Source organism: Echinops telfairi, unplaced genomic scaffold (genome assembly GCF_000313985.2).
Source record: "Echinops telfairi isolate 266 unplaced genomic scaffold, ASM31398v2 ScPeMD7_23;HRSCAF=83, whole genome shotgun sequence".
NCBI lineage: Eukaryota > Metazoa > Chordata > Mammalia > Afrosoricida > Tenrecidae > Echinops > Echinops telfairi.
The window spans coordinates 50,376,842-50,404,327 of NW_022103920.1; the positions used below are offsets into that span (position 1 = coordinate 50,376,842).

The window sequence follows — 27,486 nt, forward strand, 5'->3', positions numbered from 1 at the left end:
GACTTCCCAGCAAGCCTTCCTAAAGGGTAAAATATCTTTATTAAAATATTGGCCTGTGGGTAGACATAGGTATTTAGAGGAAATTTATAGTTGGCCCAGTCTTTGATAAATATATGGGCCACCTAATTTTTGTGGAAGTCATCTGTATCGATCTTAATGGAAATAATTGTTCGTGTCTTTCCTAAATCTGAAATAAAGAAACAGCTGCATGATTTTCTAAGGCTCTGCTGCTTTTATTAATCCCAAATCCTGCCCCCACCCCTTTTCAGCTTCACATTTATATAGTTTAAATCCTCTAAGTTGAACTCATTCCAAAATACACGACAAGATGGAGGGATTGTAGTTTAATTGAAACATATAGCTATCAAAAGATACAGCGTCTGGGGTCTTAAAAGCTTGAAGGTAAACAAGCGACCTTCTAGCTCAGAAGCAACAAAGCCCACATGGAAGAAGCACACCAGCCTGTGCGATCACGAGGTGTCGAAGGGATCAGGTGTCAGGCATCAAAGAATAAAAAATCATATCATTGTAAATGAGGGGGAGTGCAGAGTGGAAGCCCAAAGCCCATTTGTAGGCCACTGGATATACCCTTACAGAAGGGTCTCAGGGAGGAGACGAGCCAGACAGGGTGCAATGTAGCAATGATGAAACATACAACTTTCCTCTAGTTCCTAAAAGCTTCCTCCCACCCCCACCCCCACCCCACTATCATGATCCCAATTCTGCCTTACAAATCTGGCTAGACCAGCAGATGTGCACTGGTACAGATAGGAACTGGAAACACAGGGAATCCAGGGCGGATGATCCCTTCAGGACCAGTGGTGTGAGCGGCGATACTAGGAGGGTGGAGGGAGGGTGGGTTGGAAAAGGGGAACCGATCACAAGGATCTACATGTGACCTCCTTCCTGTGGGACGGACAACAGAAAAGTGGGTGAAGGGAGTCGTTGGACAGGGCAAGATACGACAAAATAATAATTTATAAATTTTCAAGTGTTCATGAGGGAGCAGGAAATATATATATATATATATATCTGTGTGTGTGTGTGTGTGTGTGTGTGTGTGTGTGTGTGTGCGTGCGCGCGCATGCGCGCGCGTCTGATATTTACCTTTGCTGCAAATAAATCCATGCATGTGGTAGAGCATAGAGGAGCTAAAGTTATGGAAATCTGGACATAACCAAATACCTTGAGGGAAGGAGTTGCTATGGGATTAGGATGTTACCTTGGGGGCAAACCAAGGTTAATTAGAATAACATAGTCCACAAAGACAATGTTCTACTCCAATTTTGATGAGTAGTGAGTGGGGTCTTAAAAGATGGTAAATTGCCATCTAAGGTGCATCTCTTTGTGTTTCCCTGTTCAGAGAAAGGGAGAATTATAAAAATTGAAGGTCAGATGGAAACACTTGGTCCAATGGACTAGTTCACCATCAAACTGCTGTCTCCGTCAAACAACAGCTAGTGATCTCACCAGCCAGAGATCAGAAGAACTAGATGGAGACTGGACACCACTCCCAACCTCTATGGAAAGGGTCACATGACTGTCTTGGCTTTCGGGCAGATAGAGACTAGAGAACACCTCGAGTCTGGTGCTTGGCCACCCTTCATGTCTGGAACTGAGCTCACCCCAATGTTAAAATTATCAAACATTTAGGGTCAGCATTTATTTACCCAAGGACAAAATACAGAGTGTTAGGAAGAAGGAGGAACAGAAACAGGAAACAAAAGTGGAGTGCAATAAGTCGTGGTTCCTTGAGAAGATTGCAATGAATCAGTTGAAACAAAACGTTTCCTAACTGTTAAAAGTGAATTTGATGATCTGTTCTGTAAACATTCAGCTAATTCACAATAAAAAAAGGTTTGGTTCTTTTTCTCTTTTTAATTCTAAGGGATTGAAACCGTAAAAAATATTGGTGTGGAACAGTTTTCAAGGCTGTTGATCATGTTTCTATCCACTGGTCTATTTGTCCTCACTGAAATTCTGGAGATCCTCTCGAAGGTATAAGGGCAACAGCCTTATCTTTTGTGTCAATGCTTGAATGGCAGTAGGCTTTCTTTAGCTCTACCATCAAGTGGTTACAAATATTTATTAGTTATGATTTACATATTTTCACCTCAGATAGATTTTCATCTTCCATATTTGTGTGCTACAACAGCCTGTTTAGTAAAGGATGCATTGAAAATATCATATCCATCAGGGGAGCAGCAAAATTCTTTGGAGTTATCAAGGAATCATTTTGTCAATCAAATCATCTAAGAATTATGTTTTGTTTTCCCCAGTTATCAAAGGCTATATATCTCTATGACCTACTGTTTTTTGGTATGGTAGAAAGTACAATATATGGTAGAAAGTAAAGTAAAAATAAAAACACAAAGAGCAAACCTTTGTCAAACATTAAGTTTATCATTCTTTTATTTTTTACAAGTTATAGAGCCCTTTAGTGAACACCACTAGATTCACAAAGTCTGCCTAACCTAGCCCTAGAAGAACATGTGTATTTGAAGAGACACCAAATAAAAGACTCATTAGAATCTTGTAGGAAATGACTATACTAATTCCTCACCAATCTATATGCACCCTAATAGAGGGAATAAAACTTTGGATCCATTTGTCATGGATTATTTAAACAATGGCCAAGATTGTCCTTTGAGTTGCCTACGCACTAGAGAATTCGAGGTTACATGTAAACATCCATGGGACCAGAAATGATGACAGTTGGGGTGGATTATTGACCCAAGTCAAGGGTCCAGATATGAAAGTATATCTCTTTACTTTTTTGTTTTATTTTCCCACTGTTATAATCATTCTTTTACTATTTTGTCTTTAGGTTCGATGAATGCATATGGTTACCATTTTAACAAATGTAATTGATAGGAATGTGGTACCACACCCAAACTGTAGTTGCACCGCCTTCCCCGGTTGGCTGTTCTACTACAAGACTACCATTACTTCTCTCTCTCTCTCCAGATCTGAAATGAAGAAACCCACTACATCAGGTCATTTTTAGTCATAACATAACATGTACTTCATTAAATACCGTTATTTTTAAAAGCTAGCTAAAGAATATTCCAAACTCACAAATAGCGTTCTTTATATTGTAGGTCCATATCAACAACTGTTGGACAGGTTCCCCTGGCTAAACCCCAAGAAGGGAGGCTAAGCTAATCCCACCCATAAGAAGAACCAACTCATCATCAGACTGATGGGAGGGCTCCTAATGTCTGAATGTACATCAGTTATCACCTTACAGACTACTGACTGGTTCTAAAATGACTGGTTACAACACTCTATGCATGGCTCTAACAATCACCCACTCCCTGTCAGTTTGTAGTGCCGTGTCCATGTTACACTGCTGACAAAAGCTATGACCATTATCTCAGATACCAGCAGGTATTCATGGTGGACAGCATTCAGCAATGCTTCCAGACTAACACCTTTTAGAAAGAAGAACCTGTCGAGCTAGTTCTAAAAATATTAGACAGTGTAAATGTAATAAATAACAACACAACATTATCTGAAGTCATGCTGCAACAAGACTTACTAAAATTTGAGGGCACTCAGATTTTGGCTGGGAAATCTGACCTTGGTAATAGAAATGAAGTTAGAGATTTTGTCACAATTTTGTGAGGCCAATGACCTATTATTGGCAATACTTTTTTTCAACAACATAAATAGTGGCTGTATACACAGACTTTGCAAATGGAATATATAGAAATAAATTCAATTATATTTGTGGAAATAGATAATGGAGCCCAATATCATCAGTCAGAACAGAAACAGTGGGGAAATGTGAAACAGAGTATCAATTGTTTACATGCAAGCTCAAGTTGAAGCTGAAGAAAATTAAAACAAGTCCACAAGAACCCAAAAGCCCTCATCAACATATCTGACCTGAATGTATTCACTATCTGAAGAAAGAGAAATGTAATAAACTGAAAACTAATTACTGAGGACCAGATGAGTTGTGAGGTAACATCAAAGGCGCCCTACACAAAAAAAGCCAAAAAAAAAAAATTAGGAAGACAGAAAATGAAGAGAAGACTAAAATGCATCTTGGAGGGCCTCTGAAACGTGCCCTTACATGTTGAGTAGCTAAAGCAAAGGTAAGAAATTATGACGTAAAATGTTGAATAAAGAACGTCAAGGGACAGCTGGGGCACGTGAAGGGTTATAATGAAATGTGCAAGACCTGGATGGGGGTTAAAAGAGACGGACACACTTGGCACTTCTCAACCTGAAAGAACTGAAGTTGCCGGACTGAAAGCTTCAACGGGAAAAATATTGAACACCGGAAGCATTGAAAGAAGATTGAAGGAATAAACTGTTACTGTACCCAAAATAATTGTTTGATATTCAACCATTTCAGGAGGTAGCATAAAATTAAGAATCCATAATATTAAAGGAAATGGTCGAAGGTTTACTAAAGACATTACCAAAAACAAGGCTCCAGAAATTGAAGAAATAGCAATTTAGCTATTTCAACAAATAAATGCAACACGGCATTCTTTCTTATCTATGATGAGAAATTTGGAAGAAGGCTACCTGCTCAATTGCCTAGAAGAGTTCCAAATTTGTGCTCACAAAAAAAAAAAGCGCAATTCAATAGAATGTGGAAATTTTTAAATGGCATTAATATCAAATGTGAGTAAATTTTGCTAATATATATATGTATATACACACACACACACACACACACACACACACACACACATATATATTTATTTAAAGTGCATCACATTCCTGGGTGTTGTAGTATTACACTTTGGGCTTCGATTTTCAAGATCTGAAGTTCAAAACCACCAACCCCTTTTTGGGAGAAAGAAGGGGATTTAGAGTTTAGGGTCACTGTGAGTGGGCATCAACTACGACAATGCTTTATATCAACTGTAACCTGCCAGAAAATCATGCCAGAGTCATAAAAAAAGTGAGGGACAACAAATACCATTGCTGATATGATATGCATATGAACTGAAATAGAAAAACATTCTACAACGATCTTGACCTGTGTTTTATTGCAATGGCATTTGACTGTGTGGATAACATTGTAAAACATTTGAATTCCAGAACACTTCAGTTTGCTCATGCCAAACTTGCACACAGGCAGTTGTTAAAACAGAAGTTTTAAATCATAAAAAGTTATAAAAAAAAAAGAAAAAAAACAGAAGTAGGGAGTACTGAATGGTTTGAAACCAGAAAAGTTGTACATCAGGACTGTAGTTGTTCACTATAATAATTCCATTTGTGTGCTGAGCAATTTATTCTAGAAGTTGAATTTTAAGAGGAAGAATGCAGCATAGGAATGGGGGAAGAATCATCAACCTGTGATATATAGAGATGACACACCTTTGCTTTCTGAGAGTGAAGAGAGGTAGAAGCTCTTACCGATGAAGATCAGAGACTGCACCCTTCAGAATGGACTATACCCCAACGTAAAGAACACAGCATCTTCATAACTGGGCCAAGAAGCAACATTATGATAGAGAAAAGGTTGAAGTTGCCAAGGATTTCATTTTGCTTGGATCCACAATTAACAACCTTGAGAGTAGTAATCAAAAAAATCAAATGATGTGTGGCATTGAGAAAATGTGTTGGAAAAAGATCTGTTTAACATATTAAAGAGCAAAGGTGTCATTTTGACGAGTAAGGTATGTCTGACCTAAGTCCTGGTGTTTTAATCACCACATATGCAGCAGTCAAGAGATCAAAAGATAGGTTGCTTTAGGGAAGTCTGCATCAAAAGACCTTTTTTGGAGTATTGAAAATTGAGGATGTTACTTTGAGGACTAAGATCTACCTAACTCCGAGCCATGGCATTTTCCACGACCTCATGTGCATGTGACATTGGACACTGAACAAGGAAGACTCAAGAAGAATTGATGCATTTGAATTTTGGTGCTGGAGAAGATTATTGAAAGTACCATGGACTGCTAAAAGGACAAGCAAGTCTGGCTTGGGAGAAGTACGGCCAGAGTGCTCCTTAGAGTCAAGGATGGCAAGACTTCACCTTATATTCTTTGAACAGCTTGTCAGGAGAGACCAGTCCCTTGCGAAGGCCATCCTGGTTGGTAAAGTGGAGTGGCAGACAAAAAGAGAAAGGCCCTCAAAAGATGGCTTGACACCAAGACTGCAAGAGTGTGTGGTGCAGGGCCATGTCCTGTTTTCTTTTGTTGTGCACAGGGTCTCTAGGGTGGGAACCAACTCGATGACACCTAACCCATATGCACTTGACCTGAATAGTAAATAAGGGAGGTCACGGAAGATGATAGCCTGAACTGCCAGAACTAGCAAATCTGATTCGGAAGAAGGAAATCCAGGATACTATTTAGAAGTTAATATTGCAAGACTCAGTCCTGTCTAGCCAGGATTCTCAGTGGTTTGGCAGTTAAGACCTTCAACGAAGATCTGGTGTAATACCATGTAATCATAATCAATTGGTTATAAGTCTCCATAATGGAATGATTAGGGTAGAATATTATACCTATATTTAGATAACAGACCTTCTGTACACAATTGAAAGATGCTTCTTGAAGGGTATGGTCTGATTCCAAAATAGGTGGACAAGGGGGATAAGCTGCTTGTTTTGATATCTGGATCCTGCGTCTGGCTCATCCACTGCCACTACTTTGGATTCGAGTCAATGACTGCTACATTGCATGCTGATGCTGGGAGGTCCTTTGACCTGTTAACCTTCGATTCATTCGCCTATGTAGCTCCAAGACTGACCTATGGATCTTAGATTCAGTCACCTCTGCAGACACCAGCCTATCCCTTTCCAGCGGATCTTGGGTTCAGTGGCCCATGCAATCACTGAGTCATGACACACCTCTAGCTTAACATCTCACCTATGGGCTTGGGACCTACCTGGACTTGGATTTGCCCATTTACACAGCTGTGTGAGCAATTTTCTTGAAAAAAAGCTCTCTCAACCTCGCTCTCTCTCTCTCTCTCCATGCATGCATGTATACATGCATACATACATACATACAGTGATACTTTGTTTGCAGAATGCCTCCAATCTCAAACTTTCAACTCAAACCACAAAGTTTGAAAAGTTTGCTCTATATTTGTAACTTTGCTTGATAATTAAACCAAAAATCTAATTTGAAAACGCTTATAGGGCTGACAGAGAGTTACCCTTTGCATCTCACCTTGGATATAAAGGGGTAACACTTCAGTCTAAGCACCATGCATTATAGCATTCATCATTGTGCTTTTTAGTGATTTGTGTAGAATATTGCGACTACAGCTCCAAAGAAAGTTAAAAATACCACCAGTAAAGCTAAGAGGAATACTGCGAGAAACACAACAGAGTTAAAGAAAGAAATCACTGTGAAATTTCAATCAATTTGCCACTTGTCTGATTTGGTGGTTGAATACAATATGGCTAAATCAATATCAACATTTTTGGAAGAAAAAAGAGAGTGATGGAAATGGCTAATGTAGTGAATGCTGTGAAATTGTTAAGCACAGGACAAAGAACCCAGACCATCAGAGAGGTTGAAAAGCTCCTGCTCATATGGATCAATGAGAAACAACTTGATGGTGGTAGTGTATCTGAGACAGTGGTATCTGAGAAGGCTAAAAGCACCCATAGATTTAAAGTCCTAGAAAAATGAATTTTTAAGTGTAACTTTGGGCCTCAGGACCAATTATTTTGTTTTCCATTATTTCTTATAGGAAAACATATGTTCACCTCTCTAACTTTTCAGTGTTCTAACATGAAATTGGAAAGAATTGAGGTTGACAACTGCGGTATGACTACACACGTGTAAGTTTCACTGGTTTTGCTTATCTGGAGACCCCAACCTAAGAGAACCCTGGATGAGATGAACTGATACCGTGACTTTGACAATGGGCTCAACTGTTACAATGATTTGATGATGGTACAGGGCTTGGCAGTTTCCGTCTGTTTAACATAAAGTCGCTCTGGCTTGAAACTGGTGTGACAACATCTAACAGTACAACAGATATGATCCCTGGAGTCATCTTTTGGTTCTGTGAAACCAGCTTGCTGGTCCTGTAAAACTGGCTTTGAAGATGCACTCTGTCTAGTTTGGACTCCAGGATATATTTAATAGCACTCCCATTACCTGTTAATCTACCCATATTGAGAGATCAATTGGCTCCATTAGTCTTTCATTGGCTTGATCACTTAGTGTCAATATTTGTATGTCAGTTAGTATTGGAAATGTGAAAGCACAGATGAAAACATTAACTGAATATATGCCAACTGCTCTAAAAGGCAGTGATATGGGCTTAAAGAAATCAATACCATATTAGCAATAATGAGAATAATAATACTCCACAATAGAACAGTTCTCAATATTTACACAGTAGCCCAAGGAGGTACCTGTGCCATAATGAAATCTATTTGGTATCTTTTTATTTTTTACAATAGGGCTAGTATTACAATCTATATTAATAATATGCAATATTATTAAGTAAGTGGTATAATTAATTAAGTGGTATCTTGCCCTAATGAGATTACCTTCCGTAACTGTTATTATAAGTAATTTGTTTTCCTCTTAGGGTGTTTGGATGAAAACATCACAATTTTATTTTGAGATCTTTACACTTCTCATTGTTTCTATTACCCTAATTATAGAACGCTGTTTTGCTTTGGTTAAATGCAATTTATGCATCAAATGCTATACATCAAAATTGCTTAACACTTCATGAAAATTCATGCTGATTTCACTAATGATTGTGTTGCTGAAACACCTCCCCATTTTTCCCCATGTTTCCTTTGGACCAGTATTGCTCTGTTCTGATTGAGGCATATTCCTATATGGTTGTGTTGTTCATTTAGATGTTTTCCTCAAAACCGACTCATGCTGCAGAGGAGGTCTATTAGCGTCAAAGATAGGAAAATATTTTTATTAACCAATTTCCCTCAAGAAACAAAGTTCTTTCAGATGAAAGCTACTCATATACGGGTGATCAGCACCCTCTAGCAAAGATTTGATGAAAAGGTGGAAATGTAAATGGAAGAGTTTCAAGTTGGAGGCACTTAGATGTAAGGATGACAAGGTGAATATGCCTTCCTAGAAGGTCAGAATGTAAACTCTGTGTTCCTGGGAAGAATATGCTAAGATGTAAACAACCAGTTTGCTAGAAAAATATGTTCATGACTGTGATCCTGCATAGCCAAAATGATTGATGTAATTTGATGCGTAACTCTCGTGGAGCTCCAGGTGCCTTCTTGGCTGATGCCATCTCACCTGTGATATTGCAGAGTGATTGCCGAGCGAGTAACACGGTGAGAGGAGCACTGCCATCATGCTTGTGGGCAATGGGTGATTTATGCCATCTCAGGGTATTTCCTGTAGATGCAACAGGAGCTTCCTCAGGATAGAATGGTTCGTCATGCATTGAGACATTTGCTCTCGCCTCTACAAAAGTAGAAGGTACTTTTCAAACAATCCTGAAAGAAATCTACCACATCGTTTCTCAGAAATAAAAGCCAGGTTGATCAACCTTTATGTTTCAAAGGACTTCTTCAAGCAGAAATTAATCTTATTATAAGGAATCATTAACTACATATCTTTCTTTTGTTCTCTATGTATATAGACACCCTCATTACTTGAATATCATAATATTTTATCGTTTACTTAGCACAGCCTAGCTTGAACTATATAACTCTTCAATGAATCCATTGTATTTCACTCTTAACAGGGTATAAGATTTTCTTCTTTGACAGCTCTAAACTATCTGCTGCCTTTCTGATAGAAATATAATTCTTCTCCTTAATGATATAAGGCTTTATCATATGATTTGTTTTGGCCAATGAAACACAAACATAAGTGATGTGAACTCAAAGTAGAAGTTTTAGAACATCTCCATGGTTCTAGCCTCTCTCTTGCTCTCTATCATCTTAGATGGGATTGATCCTTCAATGAGGTTGACAATTGAATGAAATGTATAACTAAGTCAGAGGTGACTTACATAAAAATATAACTTGAGCAAGAAATAAACTTCTTGGGAATTGGAGCTGTTAATTATAATTTCATTTTTAAACCTAAACACTGATACATTCTTACTGAACCATCGTAATTATCATGAAGAAAATTTCAGTTAAACTAAGACCTGCTTTTATATTATTCATATTTAAAATGTATGTACTTTGAGATATTATTGATATAATTGTTTTATCAGCAGACTGAAGATTGATTTATTTATAGAGGGGGATTTTCAATATAAAAGATGAGTATACAAATTAAGATGAAAAACTATTTATTAAAAATAATTTATTTCCTAAAACACTGTTTTATCTACGGAGAGGGAATTTTAAAAGTTCATGATAAAAAATGAAATGAAAAAAATAATAGAACTTTCCTATGAACTTTTTGATGGGAATTAAAAAAATTAAACTTGGAAAAGTCTTTTAAGGGCATACAGATAGGTAAGAGGTCATTATTAACTAATCTTTTCTAATACAAATGAATGTATAAAAAGGAGCTAAAATAATATAGAAAAAATACTTAAGTTTCAGGAAAGGAAACCATTTACCATTTTATAAGTTTGATACTCTGAAAAATAAATAAATAAATTAGATACTCTGCTTTTTAATTTTGAAGTAATTCAGAAATGCCATAATAACTATTTTTAATTCCAAACCTCTGCATCACTTATTGGCTGTCTTATTTGTCAAGTGCTGCTATAAAAGAATTATCACAAATCATAATCTATTATTTCATAATTCAGAAGTCTAGAAATCAAAATTCAAGGCATTAGCTATAAGTAGAGACCTTCTCTCTCCTCTGATTCTGGGGGAATCTTGCTTTAGACAACTGAGGGCCTGGTCTCCCTTGGAAATCTTTATGTGTGGTAGCATCACTCTTCTGAGTCTAGGAGGTTCTCAGTTAGGGACCCTTGCTTCAAGGACATTCTCTAATTTTGGCGCTTCTTTCTTTGTGATCATTGGGTTGTTGATATCTGCTTACTTCTTTCTCCTATTATATCTTAGTCTGAGAAACTAAATACCACTCCATTTTTAATGAATCAGGGCTGTAGCCCTATAAAGATGTTGGGCCCCACTCTAATTAGCATAATAGACATAACCTAGCCTCATTAACATAACCTTAATATGCTTCATTAACACATGAAGATCAGGATTGGAACATATTACAAAAGGGATTTGAACATTCATTAAAAGGTTGAGGACTGAAGACAGGGAAAAAATAAAAGATCTCTGACAAAAGGAATGTTACTATTAAGAAAAGAATCATCATCAAAGCAAGCTTATTGTAGTGTTTACATAAGAACAAATGGAGAAGGGAAAAAATAAAACTAAGAATATTAAAGAAAACTGTATTGTTACTCTCCTGTGCATAGGCATGTGTGGTGCTTGTGTGCACATACATGAGGGGGTGCCCCCAGAAAACCCAAAAATTTTTTTCAAAGTTATGTATTTAAATTTTTTTATAAAACAATCTTATCACCTTGAAAGTACTCTCCATTACACTGAATGCATTTGTCGAACCTGCAATTACATTCTTGGATACAGTTTCAAACTTTTGGATGGCTAACAGTACTTCCCTCATTTTTTCTTCACCTCTTTTACTTTGTCAAATTGCTGTCCGGTCATGTCCCTCTTCATCCGTGGAAACAAATAGAAGTCGCACAGAATGAGGTCAGGTGAGTCAGGTCCATGGGGCAAGAGAGGCATGCTGTTTTTTGCCAAAAACTGGTACACTGAGATGGCAGTGTGAGCAGGTGCACTGTCATGGGGGCAAAACCATTCTCTCGTCTGCCACAAATCAGGCCATTGCACACTGTTATGTAATGTTTTCAGAACCTCTAAAGAGAAAGCTTGATTAACAGTCTGACCTGGTGAAATGAATTCCAAATGCACTACAAGTTAACATTTTTGATTGTTCGGGAAGGTTGTCCAAAGTCCAGAATGAAGTTTGTCATCAACCAACATTTCACCTTATTGAAATGAGAAAACTACTTGTACACTTGAGTTTTTCCCATAGCAATGTCCTTGTAAGCTGTGTTCAACATCACAACAATTTCTGTAGCATTCGACCATCACAAAAAATATGGTGTGACCAAAACTGCTTTTAGGAAAAAAATTTACTGAGACCAGAGAGAACCTTCTCAGGTGAAGCCACTGGGTGCACTAGCACAGAGAGAGTTGACAGATGGCGCGAAAAATGTGTAATATGAAAGGTCTGCTCCACCCAGCAGACCTTCTGGGTTTTGGGGGGGGGGGTACTTCCCTCATATATATACTCCTGTATTTGTTCTATGTGTCCAAAATGTTACCTTAATCTGTGACCTGCTGCTTTGGGGATTAACACAGAAGACAATCCACTGAGAGTATTCAAATATTACTAATAAGCTGTTTATAAATATTGAGGATCATTAATATTTTAGAGAATTGTATCACAAAAAGCTAAATTCCTATGTTTCAAAATTAACTCCTCATACAATGTATTTCTATATTTAAGAATTAATTAGTTGGAATGATTTTGAAACCTAGATACCAAAGGCTCAGATGGTAAATATGGGTGCGTGGGTGTGTGTGTGTAAAGATAAGGTTTGAACATATGCAACCAATATGGGGAATAAAGATAATAAAATTAACATGACATCTAGAGAATTTCAGATCACATGAAGTTTAGTTAAGATAAGATATCATAGTTTAGAAATAAAATAGAAATCTTAACTGAACCCAGTTGTGGGTTCACCAGTAGAAAATTTTGAGACGTCATTACATAGTTTTGAAGTAAATATCTAGTTGTACATAAAATTAATTAAAATAATAAAATTTTGTATAGAAAAAGGATATATTTGCAAGTATACCCAAGTGATATCTTAACTTCTACACTATTCAGAAATTATGCATAATGTATTATAATTTTGTTATATAGTTTTCTCCATCAGAAAATCAACCATTCATTTAAAGACAACTTGTACTTCTTGTAGTTTGTGTCTTATTTGTCATTCAACTAAATGTAACTCATTTGTACCAAAGAATGGAATATAGCCTAAAAGTGATGCTACTAATACAAATGTTGATATTACTATTTTAAATGAGTTATCAATTCAGAAGACATGAGCTCTGCACATAATTAACAGTGGCTATTTTGTAAATTATAGATGCATCAAGAAAGAATTTCAAGTGTTGCTGTACTATTTATTATTTCTGTATGACTGAAAGGAATTCAGGTGATTTTAACAATCCCTGAAATCTCATGATTTAATGATGTATAAGGCATTATCTGATAATATACCAAAAGGTAAAAGGTCACTTAATCTTTTGCTCTATTTAGATTTTAAAAAACAAACAGCATCATGATAAATGAACATTGACATAGAGCTTAAACATTCTCATGAAAATAGACATGAGCTATACCGAATCCATTAACTAAGACAAATCCATCCTGTGCAATAGTTTCCTTATTGGGCACTGTAAGTACTGGGAGAGATTCAGGCCACCTTAAGCACTCTCATGTACTACTCATGAAATAAATGGTATCTGGGTGGTGGAGTGAACTTCATGCTTGCTCATTTCTCACTTTCCTCTTGAATAAAGCCTCCCTTTGCACACAGACCTTTTCTCTGCAGCTGATAACTTCGCCAACAGAAATTTATTGAGTCATTGGTTTCCCCTTGAAGCTGTAAATGTTCAGGGATTATGAACCATCAATACTGCATGTACTAAATAATAGTAGAATTCCCATTACAAAAATAAAATGAATTTGTTTTACATTCTATTGAGTGCACAGATACTTCTGGGACTTTGAAGAAAGGAACTTGGGAAGATGAAAATAAATAAGTATAGAATGAGAAAAATATTTATGACTAGCAGCAAATATTAAAAACATTTGCCCTGCTGCCGTACAGGGAATTATTGAACATGGCTCTGCTAGCCACTGGCTTTGTAACTCCCCATGATGGTCTTTTCTGATGGATCTTTGTAAGCCAAGGTGGGGCAAGACATGTCGAAGTCGGTGGTGAGTAATTATAAACAAGGCCATTGTGAGCACCCTTCTGCTAAGTATAATACGAATCTTCGCAGAAGTAGGAAAGGTGTGTGTGCTGTGGTGGATCTCACTACCTGCAAAAGAGAAGAGATGGGAATGGAGTGCATCCTTTGGACTCAGATCCCTCAACATTGAACTGTCTTGATCCAGGAGACAGCTTTGATACCAGAGAAGTGGCAGTAACATAACTAAGAGCCAGAACACAAGACAGCGCATGAACTTGCAGCCCCCAGAGCAAATGTGCCAGAGTGTCTTTCAGTGGGAGTTGGCTTGTAGAGTGGGGTGCCTCCTGTTCTTAACTGGGAGTGGGCTAGGTTTGCTGGTTGCACTGTCGGATAAGCAGTGGACTGTTAACAGCAGTTCAAACCCATTAGCTGCTCTGCAGGAGAAAGAAGTGGCTATTTACTCCCATAAAGATTGATAGCTTTGGAAATCCCACATGGGTACATGGGGCTGCTATGAATCAGAAGCTACTTCGTGGAGTGAGTTTCGAATTCGGAGGTTTGCTAATCCACAGTGCTAGTGTTGGACACCTTCAAGCAAGCGAGGCCTTTGGTAGAGTGACTTTCCCTTGGGGCATTTGTTGGTAGTCCTACCAGGGCCTTGTAACACTGCAGGAGGCCTGTACTGGCCAGTGGGGCATATGGGCGAGAGCCTTTTACCTTTGAGCCAGTGAGAGACCTGCTTCTGGAATGTCTAAGATGTTGTTCCACCTGAGTAATTGTATCCTGAGCGTCTGTAACTGGTTAACTTCCTTGAGAAAAGCACAGGCAAGTCACTAGAATTAGTGTGAGCTCTGTGTGTCCGTTGCCATGTATTGCTGAACCCAGCTGAAAACGCCGAGAGCTGAGGGAGGGACATGATTTGATATCTGGATTAGTCGGGACTTTGGAGGGTGAGCCTGTCTGACTTCAGTCTTAGAGAAATTGGCCGTGGGCAGCGCTGATGCAGCATTTGATTTTCCTTCCTACTGGGTAGCTAGAAGCAGTCCAACATCACCCCCGTGTCACTTTTTCTTCTTCTTCCTTTTGGTTTTACACCTTACCAGACAAGTTTGTATTTTTCAAAGGATTAATAATCAGTGATGTCTAACTCTACCTTTTATCATTCTAAGTTTCAAGTTTAATGTGATTGCAGACACCCTGACGGATACCTTAAAGAGAGAGGGAACAAAATTGAGAAACGTAAATTTGAATGGTGACCATAGCTGCATATGAGAGCATGCAACTCAATAATCAAACAATGATACCACTGCATTGCATACGACACTTTATCTCAGGATGGCACAGGGTTTCCTTCTGTAAAACCAGAAGAATACTGTCATCGTTGCGATAAGAAGTGAAAAATGAGCCAAACGAGTGTATTCCTTTTGCTGGGCCCACACGGAACTAACAGAACTGGTTTTCTAGTTTGTTCTAGCATTGATAGAATAATCCTTTCATGACCAGAAAATACAGAATTCAGAAGAGGCCTCAGCACTTCCTTTATGAGAAAGTTCATCTTTAAGATCTCAAATGTCACCCGATGTGTAGTGTGTGTATCTGTGGCTCACATCTAACCAGAGCTGTAAGGGTCCAGTGTAAACTTCCGAGGTCATCCCACTGACAGGGTATGAAGACATCCATCTAGCACATGCTCCACTCTGCAGAGTAGCTTCAGAAGAACCTGTCTGGTGGGACATAGCCACAATAGGTCACACAAATTTAGGTAGCGGAGGTGACTTATTATAAGAAAGTGGGAAGAATAAGATAACTTGCTGTCTACTGTACAAGCAGTCTCACGAAGATTAATGGGCTAATTTCTGAGAAGCACTTAAACAGACTTGGATGCCAAGTTTTAAGCATGATTATTTATTAGTTGGCTATGTAGTAAATTTCCCCTGAGAGCATTACTGAACACCATGTAAGGTATATCTCCTTATTCAATTTCAATATACAAAATGTATATATGGTATATTTTAAACATGGGAGGGCATTTAGAAAGATAATGCATCACTTTGAGGTAAAACCATGGAAGACATGAGATCTTTCCAAATATTTAAGAGTGTTCCATATCTAAGGAGTAGAGAATCACAAATCTACTATGAAATGAGGCATTCCATGGTCTGTGTCCCTAAAGAACAGCATTCAGGACAGGGAACATAAATTCAGAATTGTGCTCTTGGGAACAGAAAAGGTGTCAGAAATCACACATTTTGCCCTGGACTCCCCTATGACTAAGTCTTTTTAAAAAATGTCTTTAAATGAACAAGCAGAGACCATAAAGCCTTATAAAAAAACAGGGTCTGGGAGAGCCCAGACTTTTACATGTTCCAGAGAATCTCTACGGAACTTAAAAAATTTGCCTACAATAAAGTCATCAAACATAAGAATATAGTCTTAAAATAATAATCACATCTATAATCACTTCATTCTGACTGTTGTCTACTAGAATAACCAAGATTTTAAAATACTAGTTGAAATCGATGTGATTTTTAAATGCCTAAATTGAGCAAAGAATTAGAGCCAATATTGCGGCAGCATCACATCCCAATAGAAAAACAAAGAGGGAGACATTTAAACTACTTCTGCACAGTATACATGTAGTTACAGTCTGTCATAAACATCTAATACCCACTCCCCATAACCAGTATTGTGAGCTAAAGGAAAGGAGGAGGAGTCTGGTGCACAAGATTCTGAAAAATACGTAATACAAATTACATATCATTCTAATCCTAATGACTGTGGCATCTGAAAAGTGAAGACTGATAGTTATCATTGTCTATAATTATTGAGACGCCATTTTAAGAATCCTTTTTGTATTCAATATGCATCACAGGTTTAGCCCTTCTGCTTTTTTAATCTTTGAGGTTTATTCTTCCAAGGAAAGCCACGCGGTGGAAACGAGAACAGCCATGCGGTACAAGGTTGAACTGTGAATGATAAATGAGTGCTTTTAAATGAACTGTTAACGTTACAGGGTTTGGCGGAAAACCAGTATTCATTCTCTTTCTTCCTCTACACACACATACAAACACATATGTATAAATATACATGTATGTATACACACATGTATACACAAAAGGGCTTCTAAAAGTTTTCGGGAAATGCCATTATAGTTTAACTCCATTTTTTCATGAACTTTTTGAAGGTGTCTCAAATACATATATATATAACCTCCCCACCATGGAAGAAGTTGCATATCACATATATATTATCGATATGTGATTGTCCTAAGACCCCTTCAGGAAGATGGCGAAGGAAGCTCACTCTGGGGGCATAGGGTCATGAATAGATGATGAGCACAAACGCGGAAGCTATCGGGTGAGCTATGAGGTATTAATATAATATCCATGAGTGTCTTCCCAATACTACTAAACAGGCCACCTCACATGTATTCTATTTAATATTAATTGTCCTGATGCCTAGGGAATGGATTCCCATACGTACTCGAGTATAAGCCGACCCAAATATCAGCTGAGGCACCTAATTTTACCAGAAAAAAATACATTAAAAATGTGCTGAAAAATTCAGCTTATACACAAGTATATACGGTATTTCTATATTGGTTTGGACTACCTGTGGAATGTGATTTACATCAATTTGAAAGACCCTGTTTCTCCTAAAGAATCCAACAACCAACTGGCTTGAACTGAAACTCTCATGGTGAAGTGATTTTCTCTTTCTTAGCAAGTAAGGACTGCTAAGTGAGGTATGAATAGGTGTGGGGAGTGGAAGGGTTACAATTGCCATCTCACATGGGACTGGTATAAAGAGGAACAGAAAACATGAGGCGGAAAATCCAATCGTGAAATGCCCCTTTAATGCTGTGATGAGACCTTCAGCTCTACCTATGGAAACCAGAATAAACTCATTGTCATCCATTCAATTGAGACTCAAGGACCCCATAGGACAGGGTGGAACTGACCATGAGGATTTCTGAGACTGTAAACATTTAAAAAAAAAAATCATGTTATTAGGGGTTTGTACAACTCTTATAACAACCCATCCATCCATACATCCATTCATCCATTGTGGCAAGCACATTTGTATATTTCTTGCCATCATCATTTTCAAAACTTTTTTCTTTCTACTTGAGCCCTTAGTATCATTTTTCCCCCTCCATCCCCCATCCTCCATCCCTCATGAATCCTTGATAACTAATACATTCTTATTATTTTTTCATGTCTTACACTGATCAATGTCTCCCTTCACCCACTTTTCTGTTGTCCACCACCCTGGGAGGGGGTTATATGTAGAGCATTGTGATTGGTTCCCCCTTCTACCACCAACCCCCACCTTCCCCTTCCCCTCCTGGTATGGCTATTCTCAATATTGGTTCTGATGGGTTTATCTGTCCTGGATTCCCCGTGTTTCCAGTTCTTATTTATACCAGTGTACATGCTACGTCTAGCCAGATTTTTAAGGTGGAGTTGGGGTCATGATAGTGCAGGGGAGGAATCATTAAAGAATTAGCAGAAAGTTGTCTGTTTCATCAGTGCTATACTGCACCCTGACTGGCTCATCTCCTTCCTGTGGCCCTTCATAAGGGGATGTCCAATTGCCTACAGATGGGCTTTGGGTCTCCACTCCACATTCCCCCTCATTCACAATGATATGATTTTTTTGTTCTAGATATTTGATGCCTGATACCAGATCCCATCAACACCTCATGATCACATAGGCTGGCATGCTTTTCCATGTGGGCTTTGTTGCTTCTCAGCTATATGGTGACTTGTTTATCTTCAAGTGTTTAAGACCCCATACTTTATATCTTTTGATAGCTGGGCACCATCAGCTTTCTTCATCACATCTACTTATGCACCTACTTTGTCTTCAGTGATCGTGTCGGGAAGGTTTGCATCATGGAATACCAGTTTAATAGAACAAAATATTCTTGCATTGAGGGAGTACTTGAGTAGAGACACAATGTCCATCTGCTACCTTAATACTAAACCTATAAATATATGTACATAGATCCATTTCCCCATCATCATATATAAATATATTTACATATATACATACCTGCATTCGACCTCTGTAAATGCCCCTTGCCTCCTCCTTTTACTTTCTTCTTGTCCCACTATTATGTTCAGCCTTCATTTGGGTTTCCGTAATTGCTCTCAGATACATTGCCCTTGATCAAACCCTATCAGGCCTCCTATACCCTGCTAACTATCGATTTTAGCTCACTTGTTGTTCCCTTGTCCCTGGGTTTGTTAACACCCACTTCCTTTTCCCTGCCTTGACCACTCCCATGTCCCCCAGGAACTGTTGATCCAGTTGTTTTCTCCTCTGGATTGTTTATCCCATCTATCTTATCTAGATAGACATGCAAAAACAATAATATGCACAAAAACAAGACAGAGCAAAATAAAGCAAAAAAAGGAAACAAAACAACAACAAAAAAGGAAAAGCCTATAAATAGTTCAAGATCTGTTTGTTGACCTTTAGGAGTGTTTTCTGGTCGAGTCTGATGGGATGCCATGCCCTGGTGCCACAGAGACTGTAAACCTTTAGAAGATTACAAATCCTCATCTTTCTCAGAGGACAAGATATGGCCGGGGTTGGCAGGTACAGAGGAATAGGGAGACAGATGGGTTTACCACTTGAGTAATGAGAAAAGAGTACAAAGGGCTAGTATGAGCTTGTTGAACTGAGAGTGAAAAAAATGGACATAATTTTAATCAACACGTGGACCTCAGGAAGGCTGAAAATATCATACCTACAAATATCAAAACTATTATTATTCAGTCATTTCTGTATTTATTTGGCATTTATTGTTTAGGCCAATTAGAAACTAGCTTTCTTTAATGAAATGGCACGTGTCTGTTTATAGTAAAACAATCCATATAGGTGTTGGATGTCCTATGCTATACTTGTTCCTTCAAATCCTCTCTTGATTCTTTCTTGTGTCTAGGAAGCTTAATATACAGAGATGAATGAATCAACTGGCCCTTACGGCCTCAGTCTTACATAAAGGGGCTTCAGAAATTGGTGGTGAAATGCAATGATAAGATCTGTGTAGAATTTCTCCAGGAACTTCTTGAAGTCCCCTCCTATTTGCCTATCAGAGGAACCAAAGGGAGGTTAGAATGGGGAATGAGAGAGATGAAGGAGAATAAAGCCATGTGTTTCTTTCCCTGGCACCCTTCCGGAAGAATTTCCTGGGTGGCCTACAATTTTCCTGCTTCTTTTTGCAAATCCTAGGGGTACTTCTCCCCTATCTTCAGTACCCTGGTTGGCAGAGGCATCTTCTATTACAAACCCTGGGATATAACACTATCCCTTGTGGTTTGCTTATGCCCTGCTCACACTTTTATAAATAGTCCCTTTATTAAACTCTCCTCAAATTACCCAATTTGAGTATGCCAGCTGTTTCTTCCAGGATCCTGACATTTATACTATAGTACATATATTGTACAAAACCTGCCTTTGTACTTATTTGGGATGGTATTTTATATATTTTTGTTTAATTAACAGAACAAGCACATATACTAAGAATGGCTAAACAAATATAGAGATAGTTACAAAAGTACTTTAAATTTCTCAACTACGTGTAGCAAAAATAGTTTTAGATTCTCTTGTCATCAAATCTCCTTTCCATAGGAGCATTTTCATTTGAAATTGAAGTCAAGAATTCAAGTATTTATTGGCTATGGACAATTAAGAAATGTATTTTAAAATTTATTATCAGTACAATAATAAGTATAACTCACAAAACTGAGTAATTTTTGTTCCTGATATAGAAAACCTTAGTTAAGCAGCAATTACTAAGATCTCACAGAGAAACATTCCTTTTTCTTCCAATTTTATAATCTATCCAATTTAGTCTTGGATTGCTGCTTAAATCCCTGTCATCCATTAAGAATCTGGTTTCCCAGATGGATTGTCTTTAAAACATTTTCTCCTCTCTGGTGATTACCATAATAAAGTCTTATAGCTCCTGCACATCTTCTCTGGCTTTAAGATTGCTTCTGTGCTTATATTAATGTTGATGGTTAATGGAAGAGTACCTGCAACAATGATCCAAATCAATAAAATTCTTTCTAGAGTTTTGAAATATAAAGGTATTCTGGTACCTACTATCTCCATAGAGAGAAGACACATCAATCATTTTTCTTATTTTCGTGGGGATTTCAGCCCTTACCCATTTCCCTTTCCTTGGTTCATACTTTTCCAGAGAGTACAATTACTCAAGTTCATGATTTTATGAGGAGAATAATATAGAATAATATAGAGCATCAAAGATAGGTGTGTATGCAAAGCTTAATAGTTTGGCTGCAATGCAGCTACTGCTTTTCCATGAAGCACTAATGATTTTTCAAAAAATCTCTTAGGTTGATGCTTTTAGGTAATTCTCAGATACCCCCCAACATGGTACATTACACAAACGTTGGTGTATTCAAATATATTATTTGAATTTATTTTACTGTATTAAATTAGTTCATCATATATGTTTCCAAACTATCCTGCGGCCTTCTTGACCCTCCTGAACACAGTAACATTGCTTAATTGCCTTAATTCTCCTCAGTTCACATCACAATATCTGGATCAAACACACAGAGATCAATAAAAACACAGAAGATGTCAACAAGACAATTGACAAGCTTATTCACAGCAACTGAAGATTATAATTGTCCCTGTCTAAAACTGTGTACTGCTATCCCTACTTTTTTAGCTGTATAATTTCTTAAATACTCTTCTCATCTTTAACTCCAAGTATCTAAGAAAATATTGCATTCTATTCACAGAATTGGATTAAAGGACATTTAAGACATTCCTAATTTTGTTATAAAATCCACTCATTTTTTTTGAAAAGCCTCCAAGTTCTCTATCAATGCAAAAGGATGTTTAACACAAACAGAGATTCATATTTCTCAAACACTTTGCCATCTTCACTGTTGTAGGCCCTTTCCTTTCTCAGCACCACCTCAAAGACACCTTCCAGGAGCTTGTTCTATTGGTCTTTTGTTTGTGAATAGAATAACAATTGTTTGATCACATCAAGTCTCTTTTTAACATTTATTGAGTAAAGAAAATGCTAAATGAATTGAGTGGAATTGCTCTTTGGAACTCTCTGATTCCTTCTTAGGGCATTTCAGTAATATAGTTATTGGGGCTGAGGGTGGTCAAGTTGGTTTGAAATCACAGGGACTGTACAGCAGAACAAAACACTGCCATGTCCTGTGCAATTTTTAAGGGCACAATTGTTATGTTTGAGCTGGTTGTGGCAGCCACTCTACCAATCCATTTGTTGGGGCGCTTCCTCTTTTTTACAGCTCTGTACTTTATCAAGCATGATGTCCTTCTCCATGGACTGGTCTTTCCTGACAAGTCCAAACTACATGAGATGAAGTCTCGCCAACCTTGCTTCTACAGTGCATGCTGACTGCTCTTCCAAGACAGGTGTATTTGTTCTTCTGTGAGTCCATGGTGCTTTCAGTGTTCTTTGACAGCACCGTGATTCAAATCCATCAATTCTTCCTCTGTCCTCCTTCTTCAACATTCAGTGTTTACGTACATATGTGGGGACTGAAATACCATGGCTTGGGTCAGGTGCACCTTAGTCCTCCGAGGACCAGCCTTGCTTTTCATCACTAAAGAACTCTCAGCAAGAGATGCTCCTGATGGCCTCTTGACTGCTGCTTCCATGAGCACTGATTGAGGATCCAAACAAGACTGAATGCTTGACAGCTTCAACTCGAATATTCTTCAATGTCCAATATCCAATTTGCTAGCTTAAAGACTTATCCAGGACCAAAGGTAAAAAAATTGGGGCTGCTTAAAACTTCCCAGTCATACAATATTTTCTCCAGCCTAATCTCCTTCTAATTTATTATTCATTGGGGAAGTACAAAACTTGGGCAAACATATTTCTTCTTAGGTAAAATGTATGTTCCTGATAAATGTACTAACCAAGCAGAAACATTTAAAAAAAAAAAAAAAGGATTGTGAACTGATGAAGGTTTAAACAGCAGATTGTTTTTTTATTCAAGAATTAATACACATTTTACTTCAAGTCACTGACTGTAATCCCCCAACTGGAGCATTGTTTATTGTCCTGCTTCCTTGTTCTATGTGTCCAGTCTCTCTTCTTTCCTCATCTTTCTGAGCTTCGCCCTTCACTCCTCCAATGATCACCTTTTCTAGGATGTACAGCTCTCCCTCGTGTTACTGTTCCCCTAAAAGATCTGCCTATTTGGCTAAACATTGAGCCATGAGGGTGATGAAGAGCCGTAGCCTCTGCAGTTTGGGGGGACATTTTGAGTTTTTGTTTCACATTTCTTTTTTACTCTATGCAGGTCCTTCTAAAGTGATACAAAAATTCCAAAGCAGTTGGTCATGGTAGCCAAGTACCATCGAGTTCTCCTGGCTTCAGTCATGGACACTGATGTTGGCACTAGACCAGTGGTCAACCTTTCCAATCCTGCGACCCTTTAGTACAGTTCCTAATGTTGTAGTGACCCCCAACCATATAATTATTTTTGTTGCTACTTCATCACTGTAATTTTGCTACTGTTATGAATCACCATGTAAATATCTGATATGCAGGAAGCATTTTTCACTGTTACAAATTGAACATAATGAAAGCATAGTGATACATCAAAGAACAATATGTAATTATATATCATGAAATATTGACAAGTTAATGAAATTTTGACAAGTTAATGACAAGTAAATGAAATTTTGTCTTGAAGCATGGTGCAGCATGGTAACAGTCTTCACGCCGGGTACTCGTATGTGGGCATTTCTGCAAGTGGGCGGACCCGCCTGAAGACGATAGCAATATGTGTTTTCCGATGGTCTTAGGCAACCCCTGTGAAAGGGTCATTCGACCCCCACAGCGGTCACAACCCACAGGTTGAGAACCGCTGCACTAGACCATTGCAAACATTGACAGTGCATTAGTCCATTGGACAACTTGTTCCCATGTATCTTTGAGCTTTCTTTTTACTTTTCTCTCCTCCAGACAGGGAGAGGCCAATAGCTGCACCTTAGAAAACGACTTCTGAGCTTTTAAGGTCCCAGTTGGGTCCTTTGCGACTGATTTATTTTACTTAACATAATGTCCTTCGGGTTTATCTATGTTATGATGTGTTTCCTTCATTCATGGCTGTTGTTTAATGTTATGTAATATTCTGTGGTGTGTTTGCACCACAGTTTGTTTATCCATTCTTCCACTGGTGATCACCTATATTGTTTCCATTGTGTTGCCGTTGGAATGAAGAAAGGGTGCATATATCTATTTGCATCATGATTTAATTTTTCTACCCCATATAGTGAGATAACTAGATAATATTGTATTCTGTTCCAAACATTTTAAGGATGGCCAGTGTCATTTTCTATAGTGGTAGCACCACTAGAGGTACAACCTATAGAAAGTGAAATTTCAGTCTCAGTCTCCCTAGCCCCTTGCTGAAAACAACAGCATTTGTTATTTTGTGTGTGTTTGTTTTTTTGCATATCACTTCAATTCTAGTGCTGGGTAAATGCGGTCCCATTGTGATTTTGATTCCCATCTCGCTAACGGCTAATGATCAGAAGCATCCCCTCATCTGTCTGTTGGCCACCCGAACATCTTCCTTGTTGAAACAACTCTTCAAATTCCAGCAGAGACGTGATTATCCACGTTTACATCCTATATCTTCACACACACACCCCCACCCCCACCTATGTGACCTTGAGCTACATATTTTACTTTACTCTTGCTCATTTTTCTAAATAAAAAGTCAAGGAAAATAGGATCAATTCTATAGAATCATTGTTAGAATAAGTGAAATAATGCATGTAGACCTTATGACAGAAAATTCCATGTGAGAAAACGTTAAGAACACAAAGCGCAAATACCTAATTTTTTCAGATGTCAAAGAAATAATCGTCCTGTTAATAAACACTATTTAATGAAGGCATTTTTTAAAAATAGAAGAGTAAGTTTGAAAACATCTACATTTAGAGAGGGGTGAACTCTGAACAAGGGTGGGAGGGAGAATGGAAGTAAGCCCACAAATATCTACTGCTTGGACAGAGGACATTTGTTTAGGTGTATTTATCTTTGCTGCAAATATATCCATGGATGTAGTGGAGCACATAGTAGGCGAAGCTCTGAACACTTCTCAGATACGGCTGTGCTCCTTAAGGGAACAAATGGGGAATTAGAACCATAGAATCAGGGAATACCAAGGGCTATTGAAATAACCAAACCCAAACCAAACTCACGGTCACAGAGTTGATGCCACTTCTAGTGACCCTAAAGGATAGGTTAGAACTGATCCTGTGAGTGTCCAATACTGTAACTCCTTCTGGGAGGAGAAAGCCTGTCTTTCCAACTGCTTACATTTGCTTAGCAGCCCAATGGCAACTGCTATGCCACCAGGGCTCCTTGACACAACACCACCCCCAAAATAATGTTTTACAACCTAGTTAGGAAAGCATCGATTGGAGCATCATAAGCAAGCATGTAAGTTGCAACCACTGCTAGAGTGGTGAAAATCTAAACATATATAATTCCTTGGACTAATGGACGACACAAATTCAAACTCCATAATCCTAAAACAAAAAGGTCTAGATGGTGCTGGGCCGCTCTGAAAAGGATTATGCTGTGAGGTGCTGGATAAAGTGGGAGGAAAATGTGGAACGAGGCGAGATAAAGGAGACCAGGCTTGCTAGTGGGAACAAGACAGGTGCGACCTCTGGGACTCTGGCCCTGTCACCCTTCAGGTCTGGAACTGAACCTACCCCTTTGGTTAAAATAAGAAACAACAACTCTATAGGACTGAAAGGAAAGCATTTCTCCAGCGTCGAAGTTCAGAGGGTCAGGGAGGAAGGAGGACTGGAAATGAGAGCCACAGGGAGAAAGCCGAGTGAGCGATGGCACACTGAGATGACGGTAATGGGTGAGTTGGAACAAACTGCGTATGAGTTGTTGAATGTAAAGCTGATGGTGGTGTTGTTTCTTTTTTTTAACATGATCACGTATGCCTATTTAGTGAATACTTGGGAATGAACAGAATGGACTTTTTCCTTCTGTTTACTCTCAGATATACTTACATTTCACAAAAAAGTAGAATATTTTTAAGTAGTTATTGCTATAAGTACTAAAGCACCTGGTGATTTTCATATGAATTTTGCCATGTAAAGATTTCTCAGAGCATATACTGAGGGTCAGGATCCTGGTCAAATTCGCTGTTATTAGGGCACTAACCCACACAGGGGGAGGGTGTTGATTGTGTCTCCACAGGGAAAGAGGGTCCAGACTTCAATCCGGAGCTCCAAGACAGAAACCCAACAACGGATGGAGAGGCCTGAGGGCCCAGCCCCATTACCAACTGGGCGCATGGCACCACCCTTCCCCAGAGGGAAGTCACTTCAGAGGACAGCACTGAAGCTGCAGCTCGGGAAGAGTGGAAAGAGGACTGGTCTGGTCGGAGCGCATGTGAGGCAATGTGGGGGAAGGAGAAGAAAGGAAAGAGTGGAGCACATCCTGGCTCGCTGAGCCCTGGGGACAATGTGCCTGTTCGGAACAGCGTTGCACGGAGATGACCACGGGGCTGGCCCTACCACGGGACACAGTGTTCCTCGTTGACCCATCGCACCACTGGGGACAGCACTGGAGACAAACGGCGGGAATTGTGTCTGCCATAACCTCACCACGCCTAACACCAGCCACTGGGGGCATGCATCAGAGCAGCGGGGGGAGCAGAGCGGTGAGGTCCTCAGGGATAGAGGCAGTGCCAGGGCATGGCACCCCATCAAACTTGACTGGAAAGCACATGTGAAAGAAAACAAACAGACCCTGAACTATTTATACAGTTATATATGTATGCATGTGTGCGTGTTATTGTTGTAGCCATTGCTTTACTTTCTGTTGTTGCTTCATTGCACTCAGTCTGGTGATGGTACATAGCATGTCTACCTGGAAGGGATAGGCAGAATAAACAAGCCCAAAGAGAGAATAACGGGATAACAGATCAGGGGAACATGGGGATAGGGGAAGGAGGGGGGGTGGGGGAAGAGGGTGTTAACAAGCACAGTGACAAGGGAACAACATGTGATCCAAAATCAATGTCAAGGAGGGTGCGGGAGGGCTGGATCAAGAACAATGTAACCAAGAAGAATGCCTAAAACCCAAATGAAGGCAGAATATGATAGTGGGACAAGAGGACAGTACAAAGAAACAGAGGAAAGAAGTAGGAGGCAAAGGGTGGTCATAGAGATGTAAATATATTTATATACGACGAGGGGGAAATAGATCTATATACATATATTTATAGTCGAGTATTAAGAAAACAGATGGACAGTGGGCCCCTGCACAAGTACTGCCCCAACACAAGAACACTTTGTTCTAACAAATCTGCAGTCTGAGATGCTCACCTGCCTGGCATGATCGCTGAAGACAATGGGTGCATAAGAAAATGTGGGGAAGAGAGCGGATGATGCTTGGCTACCAAAAGATATAATACCTGAAGGCACTGAAGACAATGGGTGCACAAGCAAGTGTGGTGAAGAAAGCT

General features: G+C 38.8%; 1 protein-coding gene across 2 annotated transcripts in view; it reads right to left on the bottom strand.

Annotated features, from left to right (window-relative positions):
- SEMA3A (semaphorin 3A) overlaps positions 1-27,486 on the bottom strand; it is a 382,377-nt gene that overhangs the window by 272,698 nt on the left and 82,193 nt on the right. The window contains exon 1 of one of the 2 annotated variants that reach the window (XM_045288867.1): positions 9,222-9,267. The exons of the other annotated variant lie outside the window; for it this stretch is intronic. The gene's annotated coding sequence lies outside the window, so the exon portion shown is untranslated. Of the gene's footprint in view, positions 1-9,221; positions 9,268-27,486 lie in introns of those variants that run through there. 2 annotated transcript variants of the gene reach the window in all.